We start from the raw sequence: 24,758 nt of genomic DNA on the forward strand, positions 1-24,758 counted from the left end.
AATTTCTTATTTAATGCTTTATAACATCATTTAAACCAAAAGTAAACACATACACTGCAGTGTTGTGTGTTTTGTGGGGTTTTTTTATTTTTTTTCTTTTAGGGAAGAGAAGTCACAGGAGCTGGGTGTTCTAGTTAATTACCACAATCCATTGAGACCACTAAGCAAATCTAACCAGGTAAAACATGTAACATTTTCTTTAAAATCTTAAACTCTTTATTTTGCTGTACACACCTGGTAACTTTGAATTTGTTCTAAGATTTGCCCATTTGGGAGGATTCCTATTACCCTGGTATCTGATGATGGTGATGACATGGAGGATTCAGATGTCCCACTCACGGCCAGTGTTACAGAGAGGTATGGTTATTGGGTTTACCTACATCACCACAGACTTTAGTAGTCCTTTTCAATGATACTTTTATTGGATAGTGGAAATGTCAGATGTCAATGTCAAATTTGACCTGAAGGATAGAGACAAATAGTCAGTATAGTTGCAATGGGTAGTGCAGTAACCTACTTCAAATCTTATGGAAATTCTTTGTATGAAAGCATGTGAAGATGAAGAGAAAGCGTGTTCTGGCTAATCAGTAAGCTCAAAAGAAATGGAAATTAAAGTGGAAATAAATTTTCTTCAAAATACTTAAGTTTATGTAGTCCAGTTTTTAAAAAAAAGGGAGAAAATACAGTCTTGTAACTCAAGATATTTTTAAATCCTCATTTTGCAGGACTTCTTAGTATTGCTTCTCACTTTGCTGAGTAAACCTGCTTTTCTGTTTATTTGAAACTTGTAGCCAAGTCTTCACACAACTACTTTTTTCATCTCTTTCACAAAAAAGACCATTGCCCCACTGTGTTGGCATGTGATGTAACTAAGAATGTTACTTCAACAGGCAAATGTCCAGCTCCAAACAAACAGCCTTTGTTGCACCTTTTCCACCATCAGAACCAAAACCTTTTGGGCATGATTCGTGCAGCCTGAGAGATTTGCAGGTAACTTAAGTGTTTTTTAAATACATGAAGGAACTCTAGCTATCCTATGATATTAGTAAAAAGATAATAACAGCTTTTTCAATTCAAGAAAGAAATAATGTAGGATTTCCCTTTATGTAATCATTTGTGGATAGAAACATTCATTATGGCTTTTAAACATGAAATTTGTTATGCGCAATAGGGCATTAAAAAAGAGCTTTCTCTGCTCCTATCCGATGTACTGTTCAATGGGAGTGGTGTTTGGAATATGATTTATGCAGAGGAGATAAACAGATTTCAACTTGACTATAGGACCTTTTTCAGCTGAAGTCATGAAGTTTACCATGGGAAGACCCTATTTAAGGAAGTCAATTCAACTCAGTGCTCTATGGAGCCATAAATTCCAGCTTTTGATAGAGATTTTTTTCATCAAAAACCAAATGTCTTGCATTACTATGTCTTATATTTTCATGTCCCATGTCCCCATCTGCTAAAAGACTATTCCAGAATAGAATGCACTTAGGCCTTTATTATAGAAACTGGATTATGAAAATTCAGAATGTTGATGTATTTAAAAATAGCATCAGTAATAGTTGTCTGTGTAACCTGCACAGTTCCCTGAGGCATGTTTGCTTTGCAGTGCACCTGCCACTTAATCACCATAAGGAAATGGCTTTTGTATACTATTCCTGAGTTTTCCTTTGATTCTTTTTTTAAGATGCTTTTTATGTTCTTTAGTCCTTACAAGAAAAAACAGCTTTATAGATGTTGGATGAGGGCAGCTCAGAAACAGCTACCAATTCAACTGTAACTCTCAAAACCAAAGTGGATGCAAGTCTTGTGACAAAAAGAGCAGGTAACTATTAATGTCATGTCTGAGTAGTTTGAAATCGAATGTGCATTGAAAATGTGCTAATCTGTATTTTTTAAAAAATGTGTTGCTAAATAAAATGGTTTCAAAAAGTGGAAATTACTGCATTATTAACATACCTTTGGGGAATAATTCTTCAAGTTCTTTCAAAAACAGTTTTGTTGTATTTCAGAAATACTTCACTTAGATATTGCATGGATTTTGACTGTTGTGTGAAGTCAGCTAAAAATAGGGATGGTATTAGATTACATTGTTGTCTTTCTGGAAAATGTTGTAACCAGCTTGGATTTATAGCAAGGATTTCAGGGCTAGTAAAATCTAGAAAGTTGGTATTATTTATTTACCATCTTCATGGAATATGGAATACATGTACTAACCTCCTATGGTTAGTAGCTAACTACTTCAGTGTTTCATCAGAAAGCTGATTCCCTAAGTGGTGTTCTCATCCTGCTGAAAAAATTAGGTGAAAATGTCTGATATTGCAAGAGTTAGATTTAGGATTTTATAAGTACATATGTATTGTAGGAAAGAAACATTACAGTTGAAAAGATGTAATTTTTTTAAAACTTCACTGTCCCCTCAGCTCCTCAGTGAGCTTTTCCCACTGACTTGCATTGGGAATAGTTTGGTTTCAGGTCATACTTGCCCTGCTTGTGCTTCATTCATGTTTCCAGGTTAAATGTTGGTTGAGGTAGTTGAGTCCTTCAGCAGTTGACTTGCACTGAGCTGCTCAGCATGGGATGTTGCTTTCTAGTAATTTGAAAAGAAAACTTTTCAGGCTTGTGAAGGAGCACTCTTAAGCTGTGCTGTTTGCAGCTTGCACTGTCACATCCCACCATTTCACTCTTGTGCTACCTGTGCAAAAGGAACTAGGAGAAAGTGCCAAGTCCCTTTCGGCCTCTGGCTTCAGTCATTGCACTTGGATTATAGGTTGCCTATTGCTGCAGACAACAGACTTCTAATTTGGAGTATGATAGTAAGCTTATCTTCACTGCTTTATAAACCTGCTCAAAACCCTGGGATACTGTTGTATGATTTGTGAACCTACTCTCATTGCCTTTGTTGGTGTAGGAAACAGTTGCATCTCTGTTACTGTTACAGTGTTATCCTAAGACTTTTTGAAGAAAGTTGCCATTTTACTACACTGAATTGAACATGCAGCTGAGGACTTCATTAATGTCTTTTAAGGCCTAATTCCAGTAAATCATCTGTGTTTTAGTCTGATCTAGAAAATGAGGTAAAATTTTTGTAGTAACTTTTCAAGTGTTGAATATTGATTCATTTTAATAGTCTGGTTTTTGTTTGTTTGGTTTTTTTTTTTTCCACAGAGTAAAGTTCAGCATTTGGAGCTGAAGACACCAGAGCCCAGGAGTCTGGAAAGTCAACAACAACAATCTAGTTTTGGTGAAAGCTATAGAAAGCAGTTGGAGCAGATCAAACTAAACTGTGTTAATGCCAGAAAAAAAATGCCAGCTCAAGAGGTGTCACAGAAAAGCTGCTATGGAGAGGTAAAGTAACAAAAATGTTACATGTGTGCTAGCAGCCTTCTCGCATTGACGAAATTATTTCTGTGTTCTTAATTGTGGCTCCTTGTGTGATATAATATCTTGCTTTGCCCTTTGTAGGGAAAACAAATGAACATTGAACAGTCTGGTAATCCTGTTTCAAGACTATTACAGCGTCTTGAGTGGGTCGCTGCTGGTGAGAGGGAGACGGGAATCTTGTTTCTTGATCAGAAGGCTGGATTTATTGATATATGATATATAATACATTATAACTATACTAATAAGAATAAAGAGAGAAGTTGCAGAGGCTGCTCCTAAGCTAAGAATAGCAAGAAAGAATCTATAACAAAGTTGTGTCCAGGGACTCAGTCCCCTAGCTTGCACTGGTGATTGGCCCTTAATTATAAACATAGAAAATGAGCCAATCAAGGTTCCCCCTGTTGCATTCCACAGCAGCTGATAACAATTGTTTACATTCTCTTTCTGGGGCCCTTTGCTTCCCAGAAGATACAGAAATCTGAAAGAAAGGATTTCTGTGAAAAATGTCTACGACATCTCACCTTTCTAAATTGTATAAAATAAAAGAAAAATGCTGATGTGAAATGAACAGGAAATTTCTTCACCTGTAAAATATACAATACTAACAAATCACTAAAACAATCCTACAATCTAAGAAAATTGCAAAAAACAATGCAAAGAGAATTCAAGTCCATGCAGCTGAGTTTCAGGAACAGTCCATCAGCTGAAGTTGTTTCTTTTGGACATCTGAGAGTCCTTTTTAGTCCTGAAAACAAACTTGCTGCAAAAAGAGTTCCATCAATAGTTATCAAAAAACCATTGACAGTCATAACACAATTTTAAACAATTTGAACAACTTTTAGAATGTCCTTTTCTGGCCCTTCAATGCTTCAGTGCTTCATAGCTGCTGCCCGCTATTTTCAATCTTTTTTATTTAATTTTAAATTTATTTTTTTTTTTGATCGAAAAACAAAAGAGCAGCAGCCGAGCAGAGCAGTGCCAGAGAAGGAAAGGCCCTGGGGGCCCTGGCCCATGATGGACCAGGAACCCCAAAACTGGCCCACAAAGGGGGACCAGGACCGGTAGGACAAACCAGAATTCCCAGAAACATAAGGAGGCCACGCAGTGGGCTCGGCCCAGGAACTTCCTGAGCCCAATGGCCCAGGCCAAAGCGGGTAGTGAGATGCTTCCTTTCCCCAAAACCACTGAGGCATGCCAGCAGCAGGGAAATAGAAGCCTTCCCCAGAAATCCCATCTGGGGTCTGGAGATGTTTGTTCCCCACAGCAAACCAGCTATGGTCTCCTCCAACTGTGCCATCTTCCCCTGCACTGCATTGGGTTTGTCTCTCATCCGCCCCGTGGCATCATCCCCATCCCCTTCGGGCTGGGGATCAGAAGCAGGGCTCTCAGGATGCACCTGCCCCCCCATGCCACTAGAACACAAGAGAGGCAGCAGAGATGGGAGCCGCCATGGGACCATCCCCGAAAACCACCCCCCAAACCGCCGAGAATGCTGATCTTAAAAACAGGCAGCTGGACTGCCGCAACAGTCAGCTGGCAGGCAGCCCCCGCTCCACGGAAGGAGAGACCGACACCCTCTTCCCCTGTCCCAGCTCCCCCAGCAGGGGCAGCCCCGAGACAACCCGAAACACTCGGGTGGGAAATCACACTGGGTGTAGGCGCAGCCGCGGGCTGCTCCGAGGGTCCCACGGGTTCAGCGCCATTTTCAGCACCATCCTGAACAGGGACTGTCTCGGTTTGAGGCGGCGGGGATGCGCGGGAACACACTTCTGCTGCGTCCCTTGGCTCTGAAAGCGGCGGCAGGCACGGCACGGGGTTGGCACCGTCTTCTGCCGCTGACTCTGGGGTCCGCTGCGGAGGCGCAGTCGCAGTCTCCGTCGGAGTGCACACGGGCAACAGTGGAGCCGACACAGGCAGCGCTGGAGCCGGGAGAAGCGGCGAAGGGGCCGATGGAATCTCCTCCTCCGCTGAGCCGGAGGCTGGAGACGCGTCGTCATCATTGCCTAGCAACAGCTCAACCACCGAAAGTGCCTCTTCTTCAGTCTCGGACACAGGCGCTGGCAGGCGCGGGGAGGCCGGTGAAGCCGTGGGCGGGACCGCCTGGAGAGGCGGAGACGGGATCTCCTGGAGAGGCGGCGCTGGCAGGGCCGGGGAGGCCTCAGAGACCGGTACCGCCCCCATGTCTGAAGGCGGAGTCTGAGAGGCCGGCTGTGGCTTGAGCGACGCCGCCTCCTCCCATCCCCCCGGAGAGAGAGAAGGGGGGGAAGGAGAAAACTCCATCTGAGCATGCTCCGGAGAAAGAGTAAAAAAAACTTCTTCGCGCTGCGAAGTTTCACCCCCCCCCCCCGCCGCGAAGCAGGGGGGGCTGGGAAGCCGAAAGTCATCCCCCACTGGGTCTTCTGCCAGGGCCGGTGGAAACGGAGCTTGCCCATAACAGTTAGAAATCCATTGAAAAGACACTGCTCTGCATTTCAGAACTGGGAAAAGCTTTATAAATGCTGGGTAGATAGAAGGCAAAAGACGTCCCTGACTGTAGACGAACTGAATAATCGAGTCCATGCACTCCCAGACAAAAACATCCAAAGCGTACAGGACATCAGTAAAGAACCCAAAAAGGTTTGCCCATCGAAAGAACTCATAGAGATCTGTCGCTGACAAAAAAAAACCCATCTTCTCTACACCAGTGTTGCCAGAGGGCAATAAGTTTCTCCTCTGACGGAGTAAACTGGACCTCTTCCGGCAAGGCATGTGTCTGCCATACGAAAAGCCACAAGCTACGAAGGGCTGAATCCTCAGGGATAGAAAAGTGAACAGTACCTTTTGAAAGAGTCCAGCTTGCTCTGGCCAGCTCCACAGGTCTGCTGCTCTTTTCTATCATCTTTCCTGAAGGTTTTCCAGAAGAAGGTTCACTTGTGGTCAGCCTTGGCTGTAAACTCTGTCCAAATCAGGATCTTCAGTTCTTCAGCTCCTGGCTTGAATCCACTTCCGTGGTCACTTCAAAGCAACCATCAAATGCTACACATACAGGATTTTTACCCATTGCAGCAATTTTGCTCCTCTGGTCTTATCAAATTAATTTTTGCTCTGACACGAGGGGTCACCAGATATTACAGCGTCCTGAGTGGGTCGCTGCTGGTGAGAGAGAGACGGGAATCTTGTTTCTTGATCAGAAGGCTGGATTTATTGATATATGATATATAATACATTATAACTATACTAATAAGAATAAAGAGAGAAGTTGCAGAGGCTGCTCCTAAGCTAAGAATAGCAAGAAAGAATCTATAACAAAGTTGTGTCCAGGGACTCAGTCCCCTAGCTTGCACTGGTGATTGGCCCTTAATTATAAACATAGAAAATGAGCCAATCAAGGTTCCCCCTGTTGCATTCCACAGCAGCTGATAACAATTGTTTACATTCTCTTTCTGGGGCCCTTTGCTTCCCAGAAGATACAGAAATCTGAAAGAAAGGATTTCTGTGAAAAATGTCTACGACATCTCACCTTTCTAAATTGTATAAAATAAAAGAAAAATGCTGATGTGAAATGAACAGGAAATTTCTTCACCTGTAAAATATACAATACTAACAAATCACTAAAACAATCCTACAATCTAAGAAAATTGCAAAAAACAATGCAAAGAGAATTCAAGTCCATGCAGCTGAGTTTCAGGAACAGTCCATCAGCTGAAGTTGTTTCTTTTGGACATCTGAGAGTCCTTTTTAGTCCTGAAAACAAACTTGCTGCAAAAAGAGTTCCATCAATAGTTATCAAAAAACCATTGACAGTCATAACACAATTTTAAACAATTTGAACAACTTTTAGAATGTCCTTTTCTGGCCCTTCAATGCTTCAGTGCTTCATAGCTGCTGCCCGCTATTTTCAATCTTTTTTATTTAATTTTAAATTTATTTTTTTTTTTGATCGAAAAACAAAAGAGCAGCAGCCGAGCAGAGCAGTGCCAGAGAAGGAAAGGCCCTGGGGGCCCTGGCCCATGATGGACCAGGAACCCCAAAACTGGCCCACAAAGGGGGACCAGGACCGGTAGGACAAACCAGAATTCCCAGAAACATAAGGAGGCCACGCAGTGGGCTCGGCCCAGGAACTTCCTGAGCCCAATGGCCCAGGCCAAAGCGGGTAGTGAGATGCTTCCTTTCCCCAAAACCACTGAGGCATGCCAGCAGCAGGGAAATAGAAGCCTTCCCCAGAAATCCCATCTGGGGTCTGGAGATGTTTGTTCCCCACAGCAAACCAACTATGGTCTCCTCCAACTGTGCCATCTTCCCCTGCACTGCATTGGGTTTGTCTCTCATCCGCCCCGTGGCATCATCCCCATCCCCTTCGGGCTGGGGATCAGAAGCAGGGCTCTCAGGATGCACCTGCCCCCCCATGCCACTAGAACACAAGAGAGGCAGCAGAGATGGGAGCCGCCATGGGACCATCCCCGAAAACCACCCCCCAAACCGCCGAGAATGCTGATCTTAAAAACAGGCAGCTGGACTGCCGCAACAGTCAGCTGGCAGGCAGCCCCCGCTCCACGGAAGGAGAGACCGACACCCTCTTCCCCTGTCCCAGCTCCCCCAGCAGGGGCAGCCCCGAGACAACCCGAAACACTCGGGTGGGAAATCACACTGGGTGTAGGCGCAGCCGCGGGCTGCTCCGAGGGTCCCACGGGTTCAGCGCCATTTTCAGCACCATCCTGAACAGGGACTGTCTCGGTTTGAGGCGGCGGGGATGCGCGGGAACACACTTCTGCTGCGTCCCTTGGCTCTGAAAGCGGCGGCAGGCACGGCACGGGGTTGGCACCGTCTTCTGCCGCTGACTCTGGGGTCCGCTGCGGAGGCGCAGTCGCAGTCTCCGTCGGAGTGCACACGGGCAACAGTGGAGCCGACACAGGCAGCGCTGGAGCCGGGAGAAGCGGCGAAGGGGCCGATGGAATCTCCTCCTCCGCTGAGCCGGAGGCTGGAGACGCGTCGTCATCATTGCCTAGCAACAGCTCAACCACCGAAAGTGCCTCTTCTTCAGTCTCGGACACAGGCGCTGGCAGGCGCGGGGAGGCCGGTGAAGCCGTGGGCGGGACCGCCTGGAGAGGCGGAGACGGGATCTCCTGGAGAGGCGGCGCTGGCAGGGCCGGGGAGGCCTCAGAGACCGGTACCGCCCCCATGTCTGAAGGCGGAGTCTGAGAGGCCGGCTGTGGCTTGAGCGACGCTGCCTCCTCCCATCCCCCCGGAGAGAGAGAAGGGGGGGAAGGAGAAAACTCCATCTGAGCATGCTCCGGAGAAAGAGTAAAAAAAACTTCTTCGCGCTGCGAAGTTTCACCCCCCCCCCCCGCCGCGAAGCAGGGGGGGCTGGGAAGCCGAAAGTCATCCCCCACTGGGTCTTCTGCCAGGGCCGGTGGAAACGGAGCTTGCCCATAACAGTTAGAAATCCATTGAAAAGACACTGCTCTGCATTTCAGAACTGGGAAAAGCTTTATAAATGCTGGGTAGATAGAAGGCAAAAGACGTCCCTGACTGTAGACGAACTGAATAATCGAGTCCATGCACTCCCAGACAAAAACATCCAAAGCGTACAGGACATCAGTAAAGAACCCAAAAAGGTTTGCCCATCGAAAGAACTCATAGAGATCTGTCGCTGACAAAAAAAAACCCATCTTCTCTACACCAGTGTTGCCAGAGGGCAATAAGTTTCTCCTCTGACGGAGTAAACTGGACCTCTTCCGGCAAGGCATGTGTCTGCCATACGAAAAGCCACAAGCTACGAAGGGCTGAATCCTCAGGGATAGAAAAGTGAACAGTACCTTTTGAAAGAGTCCAGCTTGCTCTGGCCAGCTCCACAGGTCTGCTGCTCTTTTCTATCATCTTTCCTGAAGGTTTTCCAGAAGAAGGTTCACTTGTGGTCAGCCTTGGCTGTAAACTCTGTCCAAATCAGGATCTTCAGTTCTTCAGCTCCTGGCTTGAATCCACTTCCGTGGTCACTTCAAAGCAACCATCAAATGCTACACATACAGGATTTTTACCCATTGCAGCAATTTTGCTCCTCTGGTCTTATCAAATTAATTTTTGCTCTGACACGAGGGGTCACCAGATATTACAGCGTCCTGAGTGGGTCGCTGCTGGTGAGAGAGAGACGGGAATCTTGTTTCTTGATCAGAAGGCTGGATTTATTGATATATGATATATAATACATTATAACTATACTAATAAGAATAAAGAGAGAAGTTGCAGAGGCTGCTCCTAAGCTAAGAATAGCAAGAAAGAATCTATAACAAAGTTGTGTCCAGGGACTCAGTCCCCTAGCTTGCACTGGTGATTGGCCCTTAATTATAAACATAGAAAATGAGCCAATCAAGGTTCCCCCTGTTGCATTCCACAGCAGCTGATAACAATTGTTTACATTCTCTTTCTGGGGCCCTTTGCTTCCCAGAAGATACAGAAATCTGAAAGAAAGGATTTCTGTGAAAAATGTCTGCGACACAAGACGATCATCACCATCAGATGCTGTTTCTAAGAAAAGTGACCCATTGCACGTTTATGGGACACCAAGCACCACATCTAATGATTATATGGCCTGGTAAGCCTACTATAAGGTGGTAGTTGATCTCTGGAAAGGTTTAAGCAGATTTTTACAGGGTTTAAATTTTTCTGTTTGATAGCAAATATTCCAAGTGCTTCTGTGAAGTGCCTGACTTTGAGATTCAGATTGCATTTAGGGGCCTTTGCCTTTTTGGGCAGCTTTTCAGCATTTGAATATTTGCCATCAAATCAGTAAGTCCCTAGTAGAGCATTTACCTTTTTCACTGATCCCTGCTACATGACACTTTCTTTTGGATAAATTATGTGACTGGGAGGCTTTTTAGATTGATAATGATATATCAGTTTATTTCCCATGATGCAAGTATCTGAGGTTTTTTTAAAAGCTTTTGGATAAATCCAGAAGCTTGCAGAATTAAGCACTTATGTTAGGAAATTATAGCATTTGTTTATCCATGTTACCTTAAATAAGGCATAAACCCCTATGCCTGTGTTGGCAAATCTTTCTAATTATGTGATTACTTTTTGTTTTCATAAGTCTCTAGGATGAATCATATAGGTCAAGGTTGTATGCTGAGTAAGTACTGTTCCTGTTGGTAGGACCTCTGTCTCTACAACTGCAGAATTCAGACTGTAGGTAGGGCATGCACCACATAATTTCATGAAGGAATGTGATAATAGTCCTTGAATAAATTCTCTTTACTTACTTTGTACATGCTAAATATGCAGAATTGCTCAGTGTTCCTATTTCTCTATTTGGACTGGTTTTGTCTTTTTGTTTTACTTCTGTGATTTTACTCTACCAAATAAATCCTAGTTATATACATTTTTTTCCAGTTCTGATCTTGGCATTAGTTTCTGTAAATACAACTGGGGAAAAATTTAGTGTGTTTAGAAATATAACTAAAGAGACACATCAGGAGAACAAATAAAAAAAACATAGGATTTTTTACAATCTTTCCTTTTCTTAAATCAGTGATCTTTCTGCTCATACACATTGTAGGTAAAGCTTTCAAGGCAATAGTGAGAGTTTTTGAAGTTGTCTGTCTTAATATGCTTACTCTAAAAAATAGGTAATCTAAAAAGTTTTTTAATAAATAACAATAAGCTGGAGAAGAGTAACTGGCTCAAACTCTTAGAGTCAGTTCTTCTAGCTTTATAGTTCCTTCACTTTTCAGTTGCTGGCAAGTGCCAGCTGTTATCTGAAGATAGTGAGTTTGTGTTCTTAAAAGTATTTGTGAAGTATTGTTATAGTTTCAGTGTATTTCTAAAAGGACTTCTAAATGACGATGTTGAAGTGGTCTTAATGATAATTATTGAGTGGAGGCTTGAGCTGTTACTAGTCACTAGGGTTTAACTTTCAAGAAACATTGAAGATTTCAACTTTGTTGTTAAAATAATCTTAGAAAATACAACTAATGCAGATACTGTTTATTTTTTTGTTAGTTTCGGCACACCAGTTGTAAAGGACAAGTTTCTGCCAGGATGTCAAATTTCCACTCCCTACAGCCAGTTCCCGTATTATTTACCACATACTTTAGCAACTCCATTTCAAAATCAAGTTGGCTTGCAGGTAACAATTTTCTGTCATTTTAGCACATATTTTCATTGGGAACTACTTTGGGTAAAATAAATGTGTGTATGTATTTTTTTCATCTGAAGTTACTGTTCCTCTTCCTGGAGGAGTAATGGAAAGTAGTCTAGTATTCCTAAAATAACTTGCTTTGTGGGTATGTCTCAATTTACATGACCTAAGTCAGATGTTGAAAAATCAGTTCAGTTTTGTCAAAATGCTGGAGCCTTTATGTCTAAGCCTTTTCTAAGCAATCTAAGCCTTTTCAGGTCTGTCTTAATGACAGAGAGAAGAACTAGAGCCTCTATTTTTGTTCTGCAGTGCTTTTACACTGGTATTACCCAGTACAGTACCATTAAAGAGAAGCAGTGCGTGTTGAAAATCATGAGTTTGAGGGAGGCAAAAGATTGCATTTCTCCTCCATTTTTTTTTTAGATTTCACAAATTTTGATACATTTGTTGTGGCCTGACATAATGTAAAAATGGGTTACCTTAGATGTGTTGCATATTCAGGTAGGAGCCTTCCCAATTGTAGATAAAACTGGGGATTAGGTTCAAGCTTCCTACAAGAAGATAAGTATTGATAAATTAATAAATCAAACTTGAGGCCTTTCTATGGCTTGGTGTAGCAGATATGGGCAATGCAGGCTGTTTCAACTTCACGCTACTGCAGTCTTTTAGCTATTAGCTTCAAAAAGAATGGTAGATGGTTTCAGTACAGCTCTTAAGTTTCATGCTGAGACTGAAAGTCTCTTGGATAATTATTGAAGTGAAGGGAGAAGCGACCATCCGATTGATGCATCAAACTCTGATTTATTGATCAATCAGCCACTTTATATAACAGTGTTAATTAACTTCATGCATATTGCAGAATCCAAGCTCACGATAGGTTAACAGAGAAAACTCTAACCACTCCTTTTGTTTTACAATACCTATAATTGTTTATTTAAAACAGAACCAACGTTCCCACTGTGATATGAAAGATTCCCAAAACTTCCATATCTGTTCCCAGGGAGCCATCTTTTCCCAGACAGAGTGTTTTGCTTGTTATGGGAAGACTGTCTGACAATCTTATTGTTTATAAAGTGGTGCTTGAGAGAGCCTAATTGTTTATAGAATCAAGCCTGAGAAATGCTTTACAACTACCTTTTTTACTTTTCCCTCAGCTGTATACCTTCATGGCTCTCCACAGATAATGTAGTTTCTGACGTTAGATGTAAAGAGGGAGGTGTCTCTAATGATCTGGAAAGCCTTATTAAAGAAGACCCTTTCCTTGATTTCCAGTGTGAGGAGCATTGCACCTTTTACATGAGTGCAGTGATGTTACATGCCAAATGCTGATCAGTGTATGGGGATCTAGCTTTCATTTGGAGTTTCTTTACTGCTTCTAAACAACTTTATCATCTTCAGAAAGAGCAAGACAACTTAAAGCATTTTAATGTAATAAAAGTAGAGCTCTCAAGTTCTGTTGCATGTACCAATATTTATTTCTTAACCTTTTCTATGTGTGCACAGGTTCCAGTTTCTGTACCTTCACATGAATGCCTTGTCATCAATGGAAGAGTTTATACAGTGTTAAAGCAAATAGGTAGTGGAGGCTCAAGTAAGGTAAGGATCTCCTTTATCCTTTTAGGCAGTCACTCATTTACACAGTACTACAATCTATTATAAATGTTGAAATCACCTAATGAGTGCCTAGTGTTAACATGTGCACAATATTTGACCGAGGGAATCTAGAACTTTGCTGGTGTGCCATGCTTAGACTTTTTGCTCTTGAAGATAATTTCTGTGGTAGAGTAAGCATTAAAATTCCTGGTAGAATCAGCTGTTCTGTTGTAAGAGATGTGCTGCATTGTGTACATCCTAATGTGAGAGGCTGTTGTTTAGAGCAGTGTGATTACACTGTTGGGAAATGGGTGACTTGTAAAGTTGATTGAGAGCCTGAGGGAGACAGGCCATCTCTTAACTACTTGTGTAACTTGTGTGAGGAGTAGAGTTGTAGCTATGTCTGAAGCGGTGAGTGAGATGCTTTTTACATGGAAATTTGGGGTCATGGCAGCTTGGGAAACAATATTGGCAAAATCTCTTGGGCTTGTTATAGTTCCTTAGTTTCTTAACAGCATAAGCAGTTTAGCTGGATATTGTGGGGGACTACGTCAAAGGCCTTACAGAAGTCCAGATAGATGACATCTCTGTCTCTTCATTTGTCCACTGATTTAGTCCCTCCCTCACAGAAGGTCACTGGGTTGATCAGACAGTCTTGCATGTGGTGAAGCAGTGCTGGCTCTTTCAAATCACCTTCCTGTTCTCCATGTGTTTTAGCAGAGCTTCTAGGAGGATGTGTCCTAATGATGCCTAATTTAACTAATTACTTAGAGGTCTTTCCCTTTGTGAATCCATGTTGACTGTCTGATCATTGCATTTCAGTTGTACCCAGTAGGATAGTCTCTGTAAATTTTGCAGCAACTGAGGTTAGGCTAACAAGTTTGTAGTTTCCTGGGTCTGCCTTCCCATCCTTCTTGTCAGTTGGACTAATATTAGCCAGCTTGCAGTCAGCAGGGAACTCCAGAAAGAGGAGCTCTGTTTCCAGTGTATGGTTGTAGAATGAGGTAGGATGGCAGGGACTTGTGTCACTTTCTCATAGTCTGCTTAAGACAAGACTCAAATAGAGCAGGGTATGCATGGAGTTTTGTGTTTAAATATTGCCAAGGATGGAGATTTCATAGCCTATCTGGACAAGCAGTTTTCCTGTTGGTCAATATGACAGTGAAAAAATCAAAACATCCAATTGTGATTTTCCTTGTTGTTAGCTATGTCTGTTGCATCTCATACTTGGATGGTTCAAGAGGAGTCTGTCATACCTTCCCTTTAAATAGCTGAAGACTGCATGTAGGGTTTCCTGCAGCCTTCTCAAGACTAAATGAGACTTTGTGCTCTCAACCTCTTCTAATGTGCCATGTGATCTAGCCTCCAAATGATCATGGTGTGACAAAGTGAATGTGTGAGGGCAGATCAAACCTTTATCTCTGAGAGTGTTATTTCATAATCTTTATCTTAAGAACACTGCAGACTCATGATGTACTACACCTGGTGAAATACAATGTGGCACCAAGATAACTTCTGATAGAGGGTTGTTTCTGTTGTAACTGGTGTCTTTGATTTTTTTCATGCTGGCTTGTATGAATTTCTTCATATTGTTTCTTCCTTTTGAAAAGGTAGACTTTGGTATTCAGGCTGAGTTGAGATGAAGGACTGTGGTACACTGGAATTAGGGATAAATGAAGTTATTAACTGACACTGTTTTGTAGGTGTTTCAAGTACTGAATGACAAGAAGCAGCTGTATGCTGTCAAATATGTGAACCTAGAGGAAGCTGATCAACAGACTGTTGAGAGCTATAAGAATGAAATTGCTCATTTGAGTAAACTGCAGCAACATAGTGATAAGATCATCCGCCTTTGGCTAGTGAGCAAATACTAACCTTATTTAATCAGTGTTTCACTGTAAAAAGATATTTCCTTCACTTTTAACACACATGTTTTATTTTTAGTGAAATTACTGATCAACATATCTACATGGTAATGGAGTGTGGAAATATTGATCTCAATAGCTGGCTTAAAAAGAAAAAAAAGATGGATCCACTGGAACGAAAGAGCTATTGGAAAAATATGCTGGAAGCTGTTCACACAATCCATGAATATGGTATTCTTAAATAATTCTAGGTATTTGTGTAGGATACATGGCAGATAACATGACTCTTGTTTTAATTTTGGAGATGGTATTGTTTTTAATGTTGGTATAATCTTAGTGATCTTCAAAGATGAGTATTTGCTGTATTTTAAAAAAAGCAGTGATGCAAAAAAACAAGGTAAATCTTGATCCAGAGACAGACATGGCTAACTCAGGAAGGATCTCACAAATATCATTGTTTATATAATGCTTTCTGCTTTCTTTCAACAGCCAGAAAATATTTTCTGTTTTAGACTACCTTGTATACTCCCACTTGTTCTCTGTTAGACTCAAATTTTAGCCACTCAGTCTCTCCATACTTAGCTTTTACATTGACAGCTCTGCCATCTTTACTTTGACAAAGTGTTTCAACTTTCTCCTAGAGTTCTTCAGGCCTTCCTCTCCTCTTTGCCTATATAATTGTGTATGCATCTATAGCATCTATATTCTGTTTGTCTGTATAGTATAAGGGAGAGGCAGACTTGGATCTTTTCCTATATAATAATGAAGTGAAGAGTAGTACATGTAGAAGAAAGCATCATCTATTTTAGGACTAGAACATCCAAAAATATAGCAAACAGCAAAACCTACTGAAATTCAGTGGGCATATGTGGGAACTCAGCGCAGCAGTCCTGATGTGCCGAGTCACCGAGACAACCCTTGGGGGGCTCGGAGGTCCTGGAACGTTGCCAGAAGTGCCTGGTGGTTGGACTTTGGTCCTGCACGGGAGACGACACCTGTATGAGGATGGGAGGATCACACGGGGATAAATGGTGAAGAGATAGATAAATTATAGTGTGAAACACAGGTTTTAGAATCTCGGTACAGGGGGGTTCTAGGGAGACAAGATGGAGGAATTAGGGTGTGTCCTCTCCTTCTTCTTCTTCTTCTTGTCGTCCATCTTCAGTGGTGGTGGTGGCACTTTGAGATTGGTTCTTACTGAATGTGCACTTGTCAATAAGGGTGAAAGGTATTGGGGAGAAAAGGTAAATATCTTATACGTAGTTTTGGGTATAAAGATAAGTGACCGCCCCGAGGGCAGTCAGTGTGCTCATGGCTGACTTGCTGTGCGGACCTCTGTCAGACCGAGAGAAAATATTGTAGATAAGAATTAATAAACATTGAAGACCGAAAAACCTGAAGACTCCTTTCGTCCTTTGGAGCGCGGCCTGCCCCAAGGCCATCCCGAGCCTTTCCAGGCCATTAAAAACAGCCAAGAACGGGACAACTGTCGTCCGCTGGGTGGGCTACTCCCACCAAGGGGGGGTATTAGCCCTGAAGAGCCGAGAGGACAGCTCCGGATTTGGACAAATTCCCAGGAGAGCACTGATAACTCCTGGGGAGAGAAGCCAGAAGAAAAAAACGGCCGACAGAGTCTGAAAAAGACAGCAGTCACTGAGAATTACACCTCTCAGCTTCTGCCGAAGAAAGTTCATAGCAGAACAGCCGGGATCGGAACCAGAAAGGTGCCTCTGGATCCATCTCCTGTGACCTGCTGGATGGAGATCGGGAGCCTTCGGACTGCTCTGACGACAGAGATTCGGTGAGAAGGTCAAAATTAAGAACATGGGGGGCACACTCTCCCAGGAACAGCTGGAAATTTTGTCCGCCTTACAAGGCGTGGCACAGACATACACAGTTGGGATTCCAAAGAAGGAGCTTAAAGAGCTTTTATTATGGGTGAGACTTAATTACCCATTTTCAGAGACGCGTCTGTTCGAAGTAGGGTTTTGGCAAGAAATTAATAGGCACCTCTATCTCCTAGCCACGAAAAAAGACGAGACAGCCTTAAAATTGCTGTCTCCAGAAAGAATAATGTTGGAAGGCATTTCTGTGCAGTCAAAATGACTGGAAAGGCAACAAGATGTTGCGGGTCCCTCAGGAGCAGGGGGAGGAGAGCAAGGCTCTAGGCAGAGATTGGCTCTGGCCCCAGCTAGTCAGGGGGAAAAAGCTCTCGAGGAACGGGAGCAGGGAACAATGTCATTGCCTCCAATCCCACGACCCAAAAAGCCCAAGAAATCCCTAAAACGTCCCGAAACCCCAGAGAGTACAGGGACTTCAGGCTCTGGCTCAGAAGCGGCAGGGTCGGAGGGGGGAGTCCGAGGGGGAGAAAAGGGGTCGAGGGAAGCGCTTTCTCGTGGCGGGCACGGCAGCGTGGCGGTGGCAGAGCAGGGCGGCGCAGCTGCGGTGGTGCAGGCTGAGGGGGGGGGGGCGTGAGTATGGAGGTAATGGGAGACACGGGTTCTGGTGAAGCTTTCGTGGAAACAACGCTGGGAACGGCGGCTGCTCCAGCTGGCACCGTGCCAAAGACGCGCGTGAAGGGCAAGGCTTGCAGAACCTCTGGGGGGGGGTCTCAAACCAGTGTGGGGACGTCAGACACAGGCAGCGAATTGGGAGAGGCTGCACAGCCCCAAAAGGCCACCATAGAGAGACGCAGGAGACGCGCGGTTGTGACGTCAGACCCGGAAGTAGGGACCCGGAGATCGGCTCGAATCGTGGAGCGGGCCCGGGTGCCGGCAGGGGGTTGGCTGCGCGCACCGGTTGGAGGAGTGGATACAGCGTCAGAGGAGGTGGAGAGAGAGTCAGGGACAGATCAGAGGGAAGAGATTTCAGAGGCGGAACGGGAGGGAGAGAGTGACGTCAGCTCGGGAGAGACGGGGAGCGGCTCCGAAAGCACGCATGCGCGGAGAGCAGAGCGCGGGCAGAGACGGGCTTGGTCCCCTGTGACATCTCGGGCAAGGACAGGCCATGCTTGGGGTTCCACATCCCGAGGCTCCACCCCCTCTCAAGTCCCGGTGCCTTCAATCCAAACCTTTGGAGTCCAAGCCTCTTCCCTTCAAGGGAGACGTTCTCGTATTCGATCTCCATTGTCAGATGAATTAAAAGCCAGGCAGCCTCGGTCTCAAACAATATCGTAGACACGGCAGTCGGCCGAACGAGGGGCAGTCGAATTCATGCCGTCATCCGAGCCACGAAGTGCGGTGACAGTGCCACCTCGTGGGGGGATGACAAAAGTGCATGACATGCCGGATCTGTTCGGTGGAGCCACAGCGCCATCTCGTGGCGAGACTGCAACAATGCAGCAATTTTTTCCAACAACATATAAAAAGAAGAGTACATCTAAGAAAACAATGACAACGCAACAAATGGATTATCCTTCAACTTCGGGATTTCGCGAAGACGATGAAAGTTCAGATGAAGCACAGCAACAAGGAGAAGACTTCATACGGATCACAGCATAGGAAGGTGTTCCGGCATGGATGCTGTCAGCAGCGGAAGCAGCAAGAAGCTTCTTGCATTCATTTGATACAGCAAAAAAGAAATATCAACAGGATCCTCAAGTTTCCTTTTCGGATTTAAGAACGAGGCCAAAAACCTCAAGGCAAAGAATGAGGTACAACGAATCACCGATGACATCCACAACACCATTATTCATGCAAATCCCAATGGAGTCTCAAGAGGAGAAATTTCAGCATCCAGTGAAGACGATGGATTGGAAGCGCATCAGAAAAGCATTGGCAAAAGACAAGCATTTATTTCCGGGTTCAGGAGATTTGACAATGCCGGTGACATATGATGCCCAGGGACAGAATCCAAGATGGGAAAGGATGGGTCACGAAACACTCAAAGACTTAGGGAAGGCGGCTCAAACTTTTGGGCTCAATTCACAATATTTCAAACAACTATTAAGAGGGACATTCACCACGTATGACCTTACACCATATGATATTCGAAGCATTGTGGCAATGATTCTCACTGACACAGAATCTCGTCTGGGAAAAAAAGGTGGAGAAAGTATCTTTCAGAGTTGCGAAATAGATATCAAGGTGGGCCAAACACGAATCTCACAGAAGCGCAGTTAGCAGGGCATCCTCCGGATGACAATCCAGGGGAACAAGCAGTGCGGCTTCCACGAAGAGTGTTAAGTGACATCAAAGAAGCGGCACGAATGGCAATCATGCAGATTACGCCAACAGGAGCTCCAGATGTTCCGTTCTCTTGCATCAGGCAAGGTCCCACAGAACCATTCATGTCGTTCATTGATCGACTCACGTAAGCCGTGGATCGACAGGTGACGATTGAAGAAGCGAAGAGGCCTCTCTTGGAGAGCTTAGCTTTCGGCAATGCCAACCCGGATTGTCAATGGGTCATTAGTGCCATGCCAGGACGGCCATCCTTGGCAGAGATGGTGGAGGCATGCAGCAAGGTGGGGACACCTCAGCATGTCGCATCGATTGTGAAGAACGAATTAAGAGAGGAATGGGAAGAACAAATAAAGGGACACTCAGAGAGACAATCAGAAGACAAGGCATTGGAAAAGATGCTGGAAAAAATACTTCATCAACAGAATGAGAACACCAACAAAGTTCTTGCAACAACGCAGAAGAAGAGCAATCTCCCAGGAGGACGGTGTTACAAATGTGGGGAGTTTGGACACATAAGAAAGAATTGTCCACAAACACATACACCAGAGCCAGCACAAAAAAGCGGAAAGGCCAATTTGTGCGCGGTGCGGAAGAGGAGGACACTCTGTGAAAGAATGTTATTCTCAGACAGACATGGAAGGAAATCCGTTACCGTATCCGGGAAACGGGAAAAGGAGCGCGGCCGTAAATCGCCAGCACGCTCAGACACAAGTACTGGCGGTGACACAAGAGCAGACAGGGCAATCATCAGTGAGCAACAAGCAGATGCCCTCAGCAAAACCCTCAGTCGATTCCATAGCGACCCAGACCTCCTCCCACCAGGGGCACAGTGTGCATTGGCAGCTTCAAAACCAGTATGCTTTCTAGATGAAAATCATGCAGAGATACCAACGGGTATCCGCGGAGATTCATACAAAAAACAAGATTTCTTGATAGTTGGACAAAACAAATGCAGCATCCTTGGACTTATTGTTTATCCTACAGTTGTTTCTGCAGACAAAAATACAGAATTGACGGTTCTGGCAAGAGCGCTTCGTCCACCATTGACTGTGCCGGAAAATACTGTGGTTGCGAGAGCTTTCGCCTTGCCGCCACACGCAGTTGGAGAAGTCATGTCAATCTTTGACGGAGAAGGGTTCCCTATGAAGGAATATGTTGAAGTACATACAACATGGGTGAAGCACATAGGTCGAGATCGACCCACACTCACGTGCCAATTGACATGTGGAGACAGGACGATAGCAATCAGAGGCATGCTTGATACAGGGGCAGATGTCACAGTAGTATCGTACATCTTTTGGCCACGCAATTGGAGCTTGGTCGCGCCCTGGGTTCTCTCTCAGGCATAGGGGGAGCTTCTCTGTGTCTGCAAAGTGAGAATTCCGTCGTTGTCACGGGACCAGGAGACAAGACGGCGATCATTCGTCCTTTTGTCGTCCAAAAGCCGATCACAGTCTGGGGTCGAGACCTTTTGGCACAATGGGGCGTGAAGGTCGAAGTGGATTTTTAATAGGGGTCACTGCGGCACTTGCCACATTGAAGTGGACATGGAGAACAGACAATCCAGTTTGGATGGATCAGTGGCCCCTTGAGCGGAAAAAGTTGAGCGCTTTGAAAAACCTGGTCCAAGAACAATTGCAGAAGGGACACATCAAGCCAACAGACAGCCCTTGGAACTCTCCAGTGTTTGTCATCAAGAAAAAGCTATCAGGCAAATGGAGGTTGTTACATGATCTCAGGAAGATCAACGAAGTCATAGAAGACATGGGAACACTTCAGCTGGGACTTCCATCTGTCTCAATGATTCCCAGAGATTGGCCGCTTGTGGTCATTGACCTCAAGGATTGTTTCTTCAGTATTACGCTCCATCCAGATGACGCTCCGAGATTTGCCTTTTCAGTTCCGAGTATCAACAAGGAAACGACTCTGCAGCGGTACCATTGGGTCGTCCTTCCACAAGGACTGAAAAATTCTCCGACGATCTGTCAATGGTACGTGGCACGAGCTTTGGCACCAGCGCGGAAGAAATTTCCGAAGGTGAAGATCATTCATTACATGGATGATTTGCTCATTGCAGCGTCAACACAACAGGAGCTGTAATAAGCTTGTGACTGTGTGATCACAGAAGTGCAAAAGGCAGGTCTGGAAATTAGCATTTCAAAGATTCAAGAGATTGCACCTTGGAAATATCTAGGGTGGAAGATTTCAGAGAAAACAATAAAACCTCAGAAAATGGAGGTCAGCACAAAGATCAGCAATTTGCATGATTTACAACAGCTTTTGGGAGAGATCAACTGGATGAGGCCAGTTTTGGGAATCACAAACAGCGATATTCCAGCGTTGCTCGATCTTTTGAGAGGAGACACAGACATTCGATCTCCCAGAACACTCACGCCAGAAGCGAAGAAAGAGTTGGAGAAAGTCACAGACGTGATACAGAAAAGGCAGGCACATCGATTTGTTCCAATGTTGCCTTTTCAGTTGGCAGTGCTGGGGAAGAAAACGCAGTTCCATGGTTTGATCTTCCAATGGGATGAATCACAAAAAGACTCTTTGATAATCATAGAGTGGGTTTTTCTACCACACAGGCCTTCAAAGACAATTCTCACAGATTTAGAGATGGCAGCACGAATCATCATAAAGGCGAGAACGAGATTGCTGACAATGGCAGGACGGGAATTCTCAGTCATCAGATTACCTCTGAACCAAGACTATTTTGATAGGGCAATGCAACAATCAAAAGACTTATTAATCGCGTTGTTAGCTTTTCCGGGAATTTGCACAATCCATTTTCCACAGCATAGAATACTGCAATCACAAATATGTTACAGAGCGAAACCAAGAATAAGTGAAGAACCTTTGGACGGGATCATAGTGTTCACTGATGGCTCAGGGAAGACACACAAGTCGGTGATCACGTGGAGAAACTCAACAACAGGGGATTGGGAATCAGATGTAAAGATGGTCCAGGGCTCTCCACAAATCGTGGAGTTAGCAGCCGTTGTCCGAGCGTTTCAGTTGTTCAAACAACCTCTCAATCTGGTCACAGATTCCGCATATGTTGCGGGTGTGGTCAAACGATTGGAGGGTTTGCTCTTGAAAGAAGTCAGTAATGAGGTTTTATACTCATATCTGACGAGCTTGAAAACATTGCTAGAAAGCAGGGAAAGAGAATATTTTATCACGCACATTAGAACGCACACAACACTTCCGGGGTTTTTAGCGGAAGGGAATGCTCGGGCAGACAGGTTGACAATGCCCATTTCGCAAACACTTCCAGACATTTTTGAGCAGGCAAGATTAAGTCATGCATTCTTTCATCAGAATGCACAGGCGCTGATGGAGTCCTTTCGTCTCAAAAAGAGTCAGGCGAGGGAGATCATTAGTGCTTGTCCAGACTGTCAGCTTGTGCAGCCACCTTCTTCTACAGGAGCAGTCAATCCGCGGGGACTGCAAAGTCTTCAATTGTGGCAAGCTGATGTCACGAAGTATCCATCCTTTGGGAGGCTCAAAAATGTTCATGTTTCAGTAGATACATTCTCAGGTGCAGTCTTTGCTTCAGCACATGCAGGGGAAACAGCAGACCATGCTTGTCGGCATTTTCTGCAAGCATTCGCATCATTAGGTGTGCCTCAGGAGATAAAAACAGACAATGGTCCAAATTGACAAATTCCTGAAAAGATGGGGTGTCAAACATACGTTTGGTATTCCACATTCGCCCACAGGTCAGGCAATCATTGAAAGAGCACATCACACCCTGAAATCCCTTCTGGACAGACAAAGAAGGGGTGAGCCAGAGGCAACACCTCACATGAAATTAAATAAGGCGCTGTACGTGTTGAATTTCCTAAATAGTTCATCCCCAGAACCTAATCCACCAATCGTGAGACATTTTCTAAACAGCACACAGGCAAAGCTAAGGAAAAATCCTTTAGTTTTGATCATAAACCTAGAGACAGGACAAATAGAGGGTCCTTTCAAACTAATCACTTGGGGCAAGGCTTTCGCTTGTGTTTCCACAGATCGAGGTCTGAAGTGGGTTTCAGCGCGACACGTGAAGCCATTTCGAACGCGAGAACAGGAGAATGCTGATCCGAGAAACAAAGAGACGAGTACTCAGACAGAAGTCGAGATTCAGACTGCAAAAGATGACTCAGAAGAGAAATAAAAAGAACTAAAGACTTTGGGGATTTTTCCTTTGGGGTCTTGAGTGAAAAACATAACAATGATTTCGCACAAAAGTGAAATCACGAGTTTTATGATGCTCATATGCATCATTCTTTCATTCATTGCAATAAGCAATGGGGCAAATTTACCTATTAATCAACCAAAACAAAATGTATGGGAGGGTTTAGCTCAAGCAGCGAATTTGGATAGTATTTGTCTGACACATTCGAGGCCAGGGAGACCATTTTCAGCATGCATGGTTGGATTGCCAGTGGACGAATGGCCAATTCCAGGGCACTCCGCAGTTAGCATCTCGCAGGTCATTAAAGGTCCTGTGAAGGAGTGGTGTGCTTGGACACGTCTACTTCCTGTGGCTTCTACAGAACCTCAGGAATTGGAGATTTTTGGGTCCATGACAATGGAACTCTGCATGCAGTTCGAAACTCCAAATGTCACAAAGGCAGAAATTATCGATTTGACTCCCAATCATGAATTCTATAAAAATGCATCAGCATGGTGCAAATACACAGAGAAAACTGCCAGAGGATCGATCCAAGTCCCAGTGCAATTGCCACGGGGTTTGTTTCGAATTTGCGGGGACAGAATTTGGCACGGCATTCCTGCTAATGCCACGGGAGGTCCATGCAGCATTGGGGAAATTTCAATGTTTTCGCCAGATTTGAAATCGCTAAGAGAGAAAAAGCACAAAGAGAAAAGATCAATACAACATTATGCGGCAGATTGCAATGACGAAATATTTACTTGGGCCAAGGCAGCGAGAGTTGCTACAGCAATCTTCTCACCTCAAGCAGCATCGGGGGTGGCCTTGACTCAAATCGACCGCATGGGTTGTTGGTTGAGCAAACATGCTCAGTCTGTGTCTGTTGCATTGAGTGACATGTTAAAAGACATCAGTGGTGTAAGACAGGCGACTCTTCAAAACAGAGCGGCGATCGATTATCTGCTGCTCGCTCATGGACATGGGTGTGAAGAATTTGAAGGGATGTGCTGCATGAATCTCTCGGACCATTCAAGATCAATTCATGAAAGTATTCAGAAAATAAAAGACAGCATAAATAAACTTGGCGAGATCACAGGATCATGGATCGATGATCTGGTAGAATTTTTTGACATCTCTCCCATATGGAGAGGAATTTTAAAGATAGCGTTCTATGTCTTAATAATTCTCTTAGTCCTCATACTTGTTATCCCATGCATCTTTGTATGTCTAAGGCGTGTCATGAGTCAGGTAGCAAAAGAAGTGTTTTTAGTGCAAACAGAAGGGGGAGATGTGGGAACTCAGCGCAGCAGTCCTGATGTGCCGAGTCACCGAGACAACCCTTGGGGGGCTCAGAGGTCCTGGAACATTGCCAGAAGTGCCTGGTGGTTGGACTTTGATCCTGCACGGGAGACGACACCTGTATGAGGATGGGAGGATCACACGGGGATAAA

The 24,758-nt window shown here is 44.4% G+C and overlaps 1 pseudogene; it reads left to right on the forward strand.

The window, feature by feature from the left end:
* Positions 1-24,758, forward strand: part of LOC128941398 (dual specificity protein kinase TTK-like) — a 50,927-nt pseudogene that overhangs the window by 21,506 nt on the left and 4,663 nt on the right.

The sequence above is a fragment of the Melozone crissalis genome, unplaced genomic scaffold (assembly GCF_028551555.1).
Source record: "Melozone crissalis strain CALT ecotype California unplaced genomic scaffold, PUWL_Pcris_2 ptg000035l_1, whole genome shotgun sequence".
In the NCBI taxonomy this organism is placed as follows: domain Eukaryota; kingdom Metazoa; phylum Chordata; class Aves; order Passeriformes; family Passerellidae; genus Melozone; species Melozone crissalis.